The 11,373-nt window shown below is 46.6% G+C and overlaps 2 long non-coding RNA genes across 2 annotated transcripts; both read left to right on the top strand.

Annotated features, from left to right (window-relative positions):
- Positions 1-493: 493 nt before the first annotated feature.
- LOC117488258 lies at positions 494-3,265 on the top strand. Its single transcript, XR_004556515.1, has 2 exons — positions 494-606; positions 2,839-3,265. It is a non-coding gene; the product is annotated as an uncharacterized LOC117488258 (long non-coding RNA).
- An 825-nt stretch (positions 3,266-4,090) lies between these two features.
- LOC117488262 lies at positions 4,091-11,373 on the top strand. Its single transcript, XR_004556516.1, has 2 exons — positions 4,091-4,214; positions 10,972-11,373. It is a non-coding gene; the product is annotated as an uncharacterized LOC117488262 (long non-coding RNA).

The raw sequence follows: 11,373 nt of genomic DNA, 5'->3' as shown, positions 1-11,373 counted from the left end.
ACTGCAGTCAGCATGTCGTTGTGTCCCTGAGACACTTCACCCCAAAGTGCTCCTGAGGGGATTGTCCACAGTATTGAGTATGTTAGTCGCTTTGGATAAAAGCGTCTAACAAGTAACATGTGATCAGGGTTGGGTTGTAACGGAATACATGTAACGGCGTTACGTCATCAGAATACAAAAATCAAGTAACTGTATTCAGCTCGCATTACATTTGAAAACCGAGTAATCTGATTACAGTTACTTTCGTAAACCTGAAGTGAATACATTTTGGATTACTTATTGGAATTATTGGTGGAAAGATTTCCTCACAACATTTAATATTCATTACTAAAGGTACAGCCGAATCATCACAGCGCACAAAACCTATTACCGCCGTGTGTGTGTGTGTGTGTGTGTGTGTGTGTGTGTGTGTGTGTGTGTGTGTGTGTGTGTGTGTGTGTGTGTGTGTGTGTGTGTGTGTGTGTGTGTGTGTGTGTGTGTGTGTGTGTGTGTGTGTGTGTGTGTGTGTGTGTGTGTGTGTGTAGACAGGAGGCTGATGGAAAGCTGTACGTACGATATCAGGTTTTGGGGCATAACCACGTTGCCGTGCCGACGCACTTCTTCAAGGTGAGTGACAGGTTAATAACAAACACAAATATAAAATGTTTTTTATACATAGACGACACTGGGACATGTCTCCATGTAGTGTCTCTCCTGGGACATGTCTCCATGTAGTGTCTCTCCTGGGACATGTCTCCATGTAGTGTCTCTACTGGGACATGTCTCTATGTAGTGTCTCTACTGGGACATGTCTCCATGTAGTGTCTCTACTGGGACATGTCTCTATGTAGTGTCTCTCCTGGGACATGTCTCCATGTAGTGTCTCTACTGGGACATGTCTCCATGTAGTGTCTCTACTGGGACATGTCTCTATGTAGTGTCTCTACTGGGACATGTCTCTATGTAGTGTCTCTACTGGGACATGTCTCCATGTAGTGTCTCTCCTGGGACATGTCTCCATGTAGTGTCTCTACTGGGACATGTCTCCATGTAGTGTCTCTACTGGGACATGTCTCTATGTAGTGTCTCTACTGGGACATGTCTCTATGTAGTGTCTCTACTGGGACATGTCTCCATGTAGTGTCTCTCCTGGGACATGTCTCCATGTAGTGTCTCTCCTGGGACATGTCTCCATGTAGTGTCTCTACTGGGACATGTCTCCATGTAGTGTCTCTACTGGGACATGTCTCTATGTAGTGTCTCTACTGGGACATGTCTCTATGTAGTGTCTCTACTGGGACATGTCTCCATGTAGTGTCTCTCCTGGGACATGTCTCCATGTAGTGTCTCTACTGGGACATGTCTCCATGTAGTGTCTCTCCTGGGACATGTCTCCATGTAGTGTCTCTCCTGGGACATGTCTCTATGTAGTGTCTCTACTGGGACATGTCTCCATGTAGTGTCTCTACTGGGACATGTCTCTATGTAGTGTCTCTCCTGGGACATGTCTCTATGTAGTGTCTCTACTGGGACATGTCTCTATGTAGTGTCTCTACTGGGACATGTCTCTATGTAGTGTCTCTACTGGGACATGTCTCTATGTAGTGTCTCTACTGGGACATGTCTCCATGTAGTGTCTCTCCTGGGACATGTCTCCATGTAGTGTCTCTCCTGGGACATGTCTCCATGTAGAGTCTCTCCTGGGACATGTCTCCATGTAGTGTCTCTACTGGGACATGTCTCTATGTAGTGTCTCTACTGGGACATGTCTCTATGTAGTGTCTCTACTGGGACATGTCTCTATGTAGTGTCTCTACTGGGACATGTCTCTATGTAGTGTCTCTACTGGGACATGTCTCTATGTAGTGTCTCTACTGGGACATGTCTCCATGTAGTGTCTCTACTGGGACATGTCTCTATGTAGTGTCTCTACTGGGACATGTCTCCATGTAGTGTCTCTCCTGGGACATGTCTCCATGTAGTGTCTCTACTGGGACATGTCTCCATGTAGTGTCTCTACTGGGACATGTCTCTATGTAGTGTCTCTCCTGGGACATGTCTCTATGTAGTGTCTCTACTGGGACATGTCTCTATGTAGTGTCTCTACTGGGACATGTCTCCATGTAGTGTCTCTACTGGGACATGTCTCTATGTAGTGTCTCTACTGGGACATGTCTCTATGTAGTGTCTCTACTGGGACATGTCTCTATGTAGTGTCTCTACTGGGACATGTCTCTATGTAGTGTCTCTACTGGGACATGTCTCCATGTAGTGTCTCTACTGGGACATGTCTCTATGTAGTGTCTCTACTGGGACATGTCTCTATGTAGTGTCTCTACTGGGACATGTCTCTATGTAGTGTCTCTACTGGGACATGTCTCTATGTAGTGTCTCTACTGGGACATGTCTCTATGTAGTGTCTCTACTGGGACATGTCTCCATGTAGTGTCTCTACTGGGACATGTCTCTATGTAGTGTCTCTACTGGGACATGTCTCTATGTAGTGTCTCTACTGGGACATGTCTCTATGTAGTGTCTCTACTGGGACATGTCTCTATGTAGTGTCTCTACTGGGACATGTCTCCATGCTCTAATGTTCAGAAAGCTCTTTATTGTCCTCATACTGCCTGTGCTGCAGCACCTCTTTTCACCCTCTGTCTGAAACCAGAGCCCAGTCTGCTCTGATTGGTTAGCTGGCTGGCTCTGTTGTGATTGGTCAAACAGCTTAAAGATGTCCCGCCCCTTTATCCTATCACGTACAATGTGTTGGAGCGCTAGCCAATAGGAGCAAGAGTGCTCCATACTGATGTCACCATGTTCCAGAAGTGAAACTAGCTGACAGCTGATTGGTTCCCTCAGGTGCTGATCCTGGAGCAGATGGATGGCAGGGGGGTGGAGCTTCGGTCGTACGTCTTACCGAACGAACCAATCGAGGAGAAGGTCCCTCTGGAGCGCTTCCTGGTTCCCATAGAAACCATCGAGAGGGCGGCGGGGCTGCAGTTCATCCCGAACATCATGAAGAGAACGAGCCGTCTGCAGAGCATCACTGCACGATAACACCCACAATGCACTGCAGGAGGAACGCCCACAATGCACTGCAGGATTAACGCCCACAATGCACTGCAGGATGAACACCCACAATGCACTGCAGGATGAACACCCACAATGCACTGCAGGATGAACGCCCACAATGCACTGCAGGCTTACCTGTCGCCTCATGGCTGAACAATAATCTGAGTTTATGTGTTAAGTGTTTCTGTAAATAAATCAACTGTAATTATCTCCACATGTTGTCTGCGCTTCATCTCCACTCAGGAACATCGGATCAATATATCTTTTATTTAACGGGATTAAAAGGGGAGACATATTACCGTCTGCATTATTCATCTTTATTCTAAATGTTAAACACACCTGTCATGCTCTGCCACTAGGGGGCTCTAAGTGAACGCAACAGTAAGGCTTTAGTGGGTGTGTTGGTTTTAGAGTGTTGCATCATGGGAGTTGTAGTCTTCTCTGATGTATATAAGAGGGGGAGAAGGAGACTCTAAAAACCTCCTGAACCACTGAAAGAGTCCTGACCACGAGAAGAGCACGTTTAAATCACTTTATACGACATCGACTATACGCTCAATCCAGATTATCCTGGGCACAGGTTCAAACCCCACTGCAGTCAGCATGTCGTTGTGTCCCTGAGACACTTCACCCCAAAGTGCTCCTGAGGGGATTGTCCACAGTATTGAGTATGTTAGTCGCTTTGGATAAAAGCGTCTAACAAGTAACATGTGATCAGGGTTGGGTTGTAACGGAATACATGTAACGGCGTTACGTCATCAGAATACAAAAATCAAGTAACTGTATTCAGCTCGCATTACATTTGAAAACCGAGTAATCTGATTACAGTTACTTTCGTAAACCTGAAGTGAATACATTTTGGATTACTTATTGGAATTATTGGTGGAAAGATTTCCTCACAACATTTAATATTCATTACTAAAGGTACAGCCGAATCATCACAGCGCACAAAACCTATTACCGCCGTGTGTGTGTGTGTGTGTGTGTGTGTGTGTGTGTGTGTGTGTGTGTGTGTGTGTGTGTGTGTGTGTGTGTGTGTGTGTGTGTGTGTGTGTGTGTGTGTGTGTGTGTGTGTGTGTAGACAGGAGGCTGATGGAAAGCTGTACGTACGATATCAGGTTTTGGGGCATAACCACGTTGCCGTGCCGACGCACTTCTTCAAGGTGAGTGACAGGTTAATAACAAACACAAATATAAAATGTTTTTTATACATAGACGACACTGGGACATGTCTCCATGTAGTGTCTCTCCTGGGACATGTCTCCATGTAGTGTCTCTCCTGGGACATGTCTCCATGTAGTGTCTCTACTGGGACATGTCTCTATGTAGTGTCTCTACTGGGACATGTCTCCATGTAGTGTCTCTACTGGGACATGTCTCCATGTAGTGTCTCTACTGGGACATGTCTCTATGTAGTGTCTCTACTGGGACATGTCTCTATGTAGTGTCTCTACTGGGACATGTCTCCATGTAGTGTCTCTCCTGGGACATGTCTCCATGTAGTGTCTCTACTGGGACATGTCTCCATGTAGTGTCTCTACTGGGACATGTCTCTATCTAGTGTCTCTACTGGGACATGTCTCTATGTAGTGTCTCTACTGGGACATGTCTCCATGTAGTGTCTCTCCTGGGACATGTCTCCATGTAGTGTCTCTACTGGGACATGTCTCCATGTAGTGTCTCTACTGGGACATGTCTCCATGTAGTGTCTCTACTGGGACATGTCTCTATGTAGTGTCTCTACTGGGACATGTCTCTATGTAGTGTCTCTCCTGGGACATGTCTCTATGTAGTGTCTCTACTGGGACATGTCTCTATGTAGTGTCTCTACTGGGACATGTCTCTATGTAGTGTCTCTACTGGGACATGTCTCCATGTAGTGTCTCTACTGGGACATGTCTCTATGTAGTGTCTCTACTGGGACATGTCTCCATGTAGTGTCTCTCCTGGGACATGTCTCCATGTAGTGTCTCTCCTGGGACATGTCTCCATGTAGTGTCTCTACTGGGACATGTCTCTATGTAGTGTCTCTACTGGGACATGTCTCCATGTAGTGTCTCTCCTGGGACATGTCTCCATGTAGTGTCTCTACTGGGACATGTCTCTATGTAGTGTCTCTACTGGGACATGTCTCTATGTAGTGTCTCTCCTGGGACATGTCTCTATGTAGTGTCTCTCCTGGGACATGTCTCCATGTAGTGTCTCTACTGGGACATGTCTCCATGTAGTGTCTCTCCTGGGACATGTCTCCATGTAGTGTCTCTCCTGGGACATGTCTCTATGTAGTGTCTCTCCTGGGACATGTCTCTATGTAGTGTCTCTACTGGGACATGTCTCTATGTAGTGTCTCTCCTGGGACATGTCTCTATGTAGTGTCTCTACTGGGACATGTCTCTATGTAGTGTCTCTCCTGGGACATGTCTCTATGTAGTGTCTCTACTGGGACATGTCTCTATGTAGTGTCTCTACTGGGACATGTCTCTATGTAGTGTCTCTACTGGGACATGTCTCTATGTAGTGTCTCTACTGGGACATGTCTCCATGTAGTGTCTCTACTGGGACATGTCTCTATGTTCCCTCATTATTAGGGAGACATGCAGAGCGATCACCATCCACCTGGGTCCAAAATACATCAAGCTGCCTTTTACTGAGCCCGAGACCGCGGATCTGGTTGAGGGGTTCCATCATGCTCATCACATGCCACAATGTTTAGGAGCAGTGGACGGAACCCACATCGAAATCAAGCAGCCATCTAACGACTCCACTAGTTACATCAACAGGAAAGGCAAATATTCCTTTAATGTACAGGCTGTCTGTGATTACAAGTACCGATTCATGGATGTCGTGGTAAAGTGGCCTGGGAGTGTGCATGATGCACGGGTCTTTGCTAATTCCAAGCTAAACATGTACTTAAAAACTGGAAAGATCCCTGCCCTGAACAAACAGATTGTGGACGAAGAGGAGGCCATACCAATTTATCTTCTTGGTGATCCTGCCTACCCGCTGCTGCCGTACCTGATGAAGGAATATGCATCCGGTGGCTCCACAGCTCAGGAACAGTGCTTTGGGCTATCTTTGTGTAGGGCACGTATGGTCATTGAGTGTGCTTTTGGTCGCCTCAAGGCCAGATTTGCTGCTCTTAGAAGGCCTATGGACATAAACTTGGATGACCTGCCCCATGTGATTTATTCCTGCTTTGTCCTCCACAATGTGTGTGAGGCCAGTAAGGACGCTGTGGATGATCAGTCTGTGTTGGGAACAATTCAAGCTGAAAAGGACTTACAGCCTCCCACACAGTGCAATGGCTATCTCACTGACTGTAATGAGGGGGAGGGAAAGAGAGTGAGGAGAGTGCTTACGGAGTACATTGACCCTTAGGACTACATGAAAGACAGACTGTAATTTTTTTTAAAGGTGTTTATTAAGATGTGATAAACATTCTTTGTTACATTCCCTGTCCTCACTGTGCAGCTCCTTCAGCGACAGGCTGCTGTACAATATTCATATACCTGGCTAGGTATATGTACCTGGCTGCTAAATCTGAGGACTGTTACAGGATTTTTTGTATTATATCCTAACTTTTTTTAGTACTTTTTAATGCATGTCACATATGTGAAACTAAGCAAATAACTATGTGATTCTCCAATGTCCAAAGTGTGAAATTAAAAATAAAATTGGCTGCAACCACTTCCAGACTTTCTTTGAACATAATGTGCAACAAATGTCATCATCCTCATGAATGAAGTTATATGGCCCATTCTACCGAATTGGACCAAAGTGAGGTTGTCCATATATATTTTGTCTCTACTGGGACATGTCTCTATGTAGTGTCTCTACTGGGACATGTCTCTATGTAGTGTCTCTACTGGGACATGTCTCCATGTAGTGTCTCTACTGGGACATGTCTCCATGTAGTGTCTCTACTGGGACATGTCTCTATGTAGTGTCTCTACTGGGACATGTCTCTATGTAGTGTCTCTACTGGGACATGTCTCCATGTAGTGTCTCTACTGGGACATGTCTCTATGTAGTGTCTCTACTGGGACATGTCTCTATGTAGTGTCTCTACTGGGACATGTCTCCATGTAGTGTCTCTACTGGGACATGTCTCTATGTAGTGTCTCTACTGGGACATGTCTCCATGTAGTGTCTCTACTGGGACATGTCTCTATGTAGTGTCTCTCCTGGGACATGTCTCTATGTAGTGTCTCTCCTGGGACATGTCTCTATGTAGTGTCTCTACTGGGACATGTCTATGTAGTGTCTCTCCTGGGACATGTCTCTATGTAGTGTCTCTACTGGGACATGTCTCCATGTAGTGTCTCTACTGGGACATGTCTCCATGTAGTGTCTCTCCTGGGACATGTCTCCATGTAGTGTCTCTACTGGGACATGTCTCTATGTAGTGTCTCTACTGGGACATGTCTCTATGTAGTGTCTCTACTGGGACATGTCTCTATGTAGTGTCTCTACTGGGACATGTCTCTATGTAGTGTCTCTCCTGGGACATGTCTCTATGTAGTGTCTCTACTGGGACATGTCTATGTAGTGTCTCTCCTGGGACATGTCTCTATGTAGTGTCTCTCCTGGGACATGTCTCTATGTAGTGTCTCTACTGGGACATGTCTCTATGTAGTGTCTCTACTGGGACATGTCTCTATGTAGTGTCTCTACTGGGACATGTCTCCATGTAGTGTCTCTACTGGGACATGTCTCTATGTAGTGTCTCTCCTGGGACATGTCTCTATGTAGTGTCTCTCCTGGGACATGTCTCTATGTAGTGTCTCTACTGGGACATGTCTCTATGTAGTGTCTCTCCTGGGACATGTCTCTATATAGTGTCTCTACTGGGACATGTCTCCATGTAGTGTCTCTCCTGGGACATGTCTCTATATAGTGTCTCTACTGGGACATGTCTCTATATAGTGTCTCTACTGGGACATGTCTCCATGTAGTGTCTCTCCTGGGACATGTCTCTATATAGTGTCTCTACTGGGACATGTCTCTATGTAGTGTCTCTACTGGGACATGTCTCTATGTAGTGTCTCTACTGGGACATGTCTCTATGTAGTGTCTCTACTGGGACATGTCTCTATGTAGTGTCTCTACTGGGACATGTCTCTATGTAGTGTCTCTACTGGGACATGTCTCTATGTAGTGTCTCTACTGGGACATGTCTCCATGTAGTGTCTCTACTGGGACATGTCTCCATGTAGTGTCTCTACTGGGACATGTCTCCATGTAGTGTCTCTCCTGGGACATGTCTCCATGTAGTGTCTCTACTGGGACATGTCTCCATGTAGTGTCTCTACTGGGAAATGTCTCCATGTAGTGTCTCTCCTGGGACATGTCTCCATGTAGAGTCTCTACTGGGACATGTCTCTATGTAGTGTCTCTCCTGGGACATGTCTCCATGTAGAGTCTCTACTGGGACATGTCTCCATGTAGAGTCTCTACTGGGACATGTCTCTATGTAGTGTCTCTACTGGGACATGTCTCCATGTAGAGTCTCTCCTGGGACATGTCTCTATGTAGTGTCTCTCCTGGGACATGTCTCCATGTAGTGTCTCTCCTGGGACATGTCTCCATGTAGAGTCTCTACTGGGACATGTCTCCATGTAGAGTCTCTACTGGGACATGTCTCTATGTAGTGTCTCTACTGGGACATGTCTCCATGTAGAGTCTCTACTGGGACATGTCTCCATGTAGTGTCTCTACTGGGACATGTCTCCATGTAGTGTCTCTGCTGGGACATGTCTCCATGTAGTGTCTCTCCTGGGACATGTCTCTATGTAGTGTCTCTACTGGGACATGTCTCTATGTAGTGTCTCTCCAGGGACATGTCTCTATGTAGTGTCTCTACTGGGACATGTCTCCATGTAGTGTCTCTACTGGGACATGTCTCTATGTAGTGTCTCTACTGGGACATGTCTCTATGTAGTGTCTCTACTGGGACATGTCTCTATGTAGTGTCTCTACTGGGACATGTCTCCATGTAGTGTCTCTACTGGGACATGTCTCTATGTAGTGTCTCTACTGGGACATGTCTCCATGTAGTGTCTCTACTGGGACATGTCTCCATGTAGTGTCTCTACTGGGACATGTCTCCATGTAGTGTCTCTACTGGGACATGTCTCCATGTAGAGTCTCTACTGGGACATGTCTCTATGTAGTGTCTCTACTGGGACATGTCTCCATGTAGAGTCTCTACTGGGACATGTCTCCATGTAGTGTCTCTACTGGGACATGTCTCCATGTAGTGTCTCTGCTGGGACATGTCTCCATGTAGTGTCTCTCCTGGGACATGTCTCTATGTAGTGTCTCTACTGGGACATGTCTCTATGTAGTGTCTCTCCAGGGACATGTCTCTATGTAGTGTCTCTACTGGGACATGTCTCCATGTAGTGTCTCTACTGGGACATGTCTCTATGTAGTGTCTCTACTGGGACATGTCTCTATGTAGTGTCTCTACTGGGACATGTCTCTATGTAGTGTCTCTACTGGGACATGTCTCCATGTAGTGTCTCTACTGGGACATGTCTCTATGTAGTGTCTCTACTGGGACATGTCTCCATGTAGTGTCTCTACTGGGACATGTCTCCATGTAGTGTCTCTACTGGGACATGTCTCCATGTAGTGTCTCTACTGGGACATGTCTCCATGTAGAGTCTCTACTGGGACATGTCTCTATGTAGTGTCTCTCCTGGGACATGTCTCTATGTAGTGTCTCTACTGGGACATGTCTCCATGTAGTGTCTCTACTGGGACATGTCTCTATGTAGTGTCTCTCCTGGGACATGTCTCTATGTAGTGTCTCTACTGGGACATGTCTCTATGTAGTGTCTCTCCTGGGACATGTCTCTATGTAGTGTCTCTACTGGGACATGTCTCCATGTAGTGTCTCTACTGGGACATGTCTCCATGTAGTGTCTCTCCTGGGACATGTCTCCATGTAGTGTCTCTACTGGGACATGTCTCTATGTAGTGTCTCTACTGGGACATGTCTCCATGTAGTGTCTCTACTGGGACATGTCTCCATGTAGTGTCTCTACTGGGACATGTCTCTATGTAGTGTCTCTACTGGGACATGTCTCCATGTAGTGTCTCTCCTGGGACATGTCTCCATGTAGTGTCTCTACTGGGACATGTCTCCATGTAGTGTCTCTCCTGGGACATGTCTCTATGTAGTGTCTCTACTGGGACATGTCTCCATGTAGTGTCTCTACTGGGACATGTCTCCATGTAGTGTCTCTACTGGGACATGTCTCCATGTAGTGTCTCTCCTGGGACATGTCTCTATGTAGTGTCTCTACTGGGACATGTCTCCATGTAGTGTCTCTCCTGGGACATGTCTCCATGTAGTGTCTCTACTGGGACATGTCTCTATGTAGTGTCTCTACTGGGACATGTCTCTATGTAGTGTCTCTACTGGGACATGTCTCTATGTAGTGTCTCTACTGGGACATGTCTCTATGTAGTGTCTCTACTGGGACATGTCTCTATGTAGTGTCTCTACTGGGACATGTCTCTATGTAGTGTCTCTCCTGGGACATGTCTCTATGTAGTGTCTCTACTGGGACATGTCTCTATGTAGTGTCTCTACTGGGACATGTCTCTATGTAGTGTCTCTACTGGGACATGTCTCCATGCTCTAATGTTCAGAAAGCTCTTTATTGTCCTCATACTGCCTGTGCTGCAGCACCTCTTTTCACCCTCTGTCTGAAACCAGAGCCCAGTCTGCTCTGATTGGTTAGCTGGCCGGCTCTGTTGTGATTGGTCAAACAGCTTAAAGATGTCCCGCCCCTTTAGCCTATCACGTACAATGTATTGGAGCGCTAGCCAATAGGAGCAAGAGTGCTCCATACTGATGTCACCATGTTCCAGAAGTGAAACTAGCTGACAGCTGATTGGTTCCCTCAGGTGCTGATCCTGGAGCAGATGGATGGCAGGGGGGTGGAGCTTCGGTCGTACGTCTTACCGAACGAACCAATCGAGGAGAAGGTTCCTCTGGAGCGCTTCCTGGTTCCCATAGAAACCATCGAGAGGGCGGCGGGGCTGCAGTTCATCCCGAACATCATGAAGAGAACGAGCCGTCTGCAGAGCATCACTGCACGATAACACCCACAATGCACTGCAGGAGGAACGCCCACAATGCACTGCAGGATTAACGCCCACAATGCACTGCAGGATGAACACCCACAATGCACTGCAGGATGAACGCCCACAATGCACTGCAGGCTTACCTGTCGCCTCATGGCTGAACAATAATCTGAGTTTATGTGTTAAGTGTTTCTGTAAATAAATCAACTGTAATTATCTCCA

This window comes from Trematomus bernacchii, unplaced genomic scaffold (assembly GCF_902827165.1).
Source record: "Trematomus bernacchii unplaced genomic scaffold, fTreBer1.1, whole genome shotgun sequence".
Lineage (NCBI taxonomy): Eukaryota > Metazoa > Chordata > Actinopteri > Perciformes > Nototheniidae > Trematomus > Trematomus bernacchii.
This window is presented reverse-complemented; position numbering and strand designations above follow the sequence as displayed.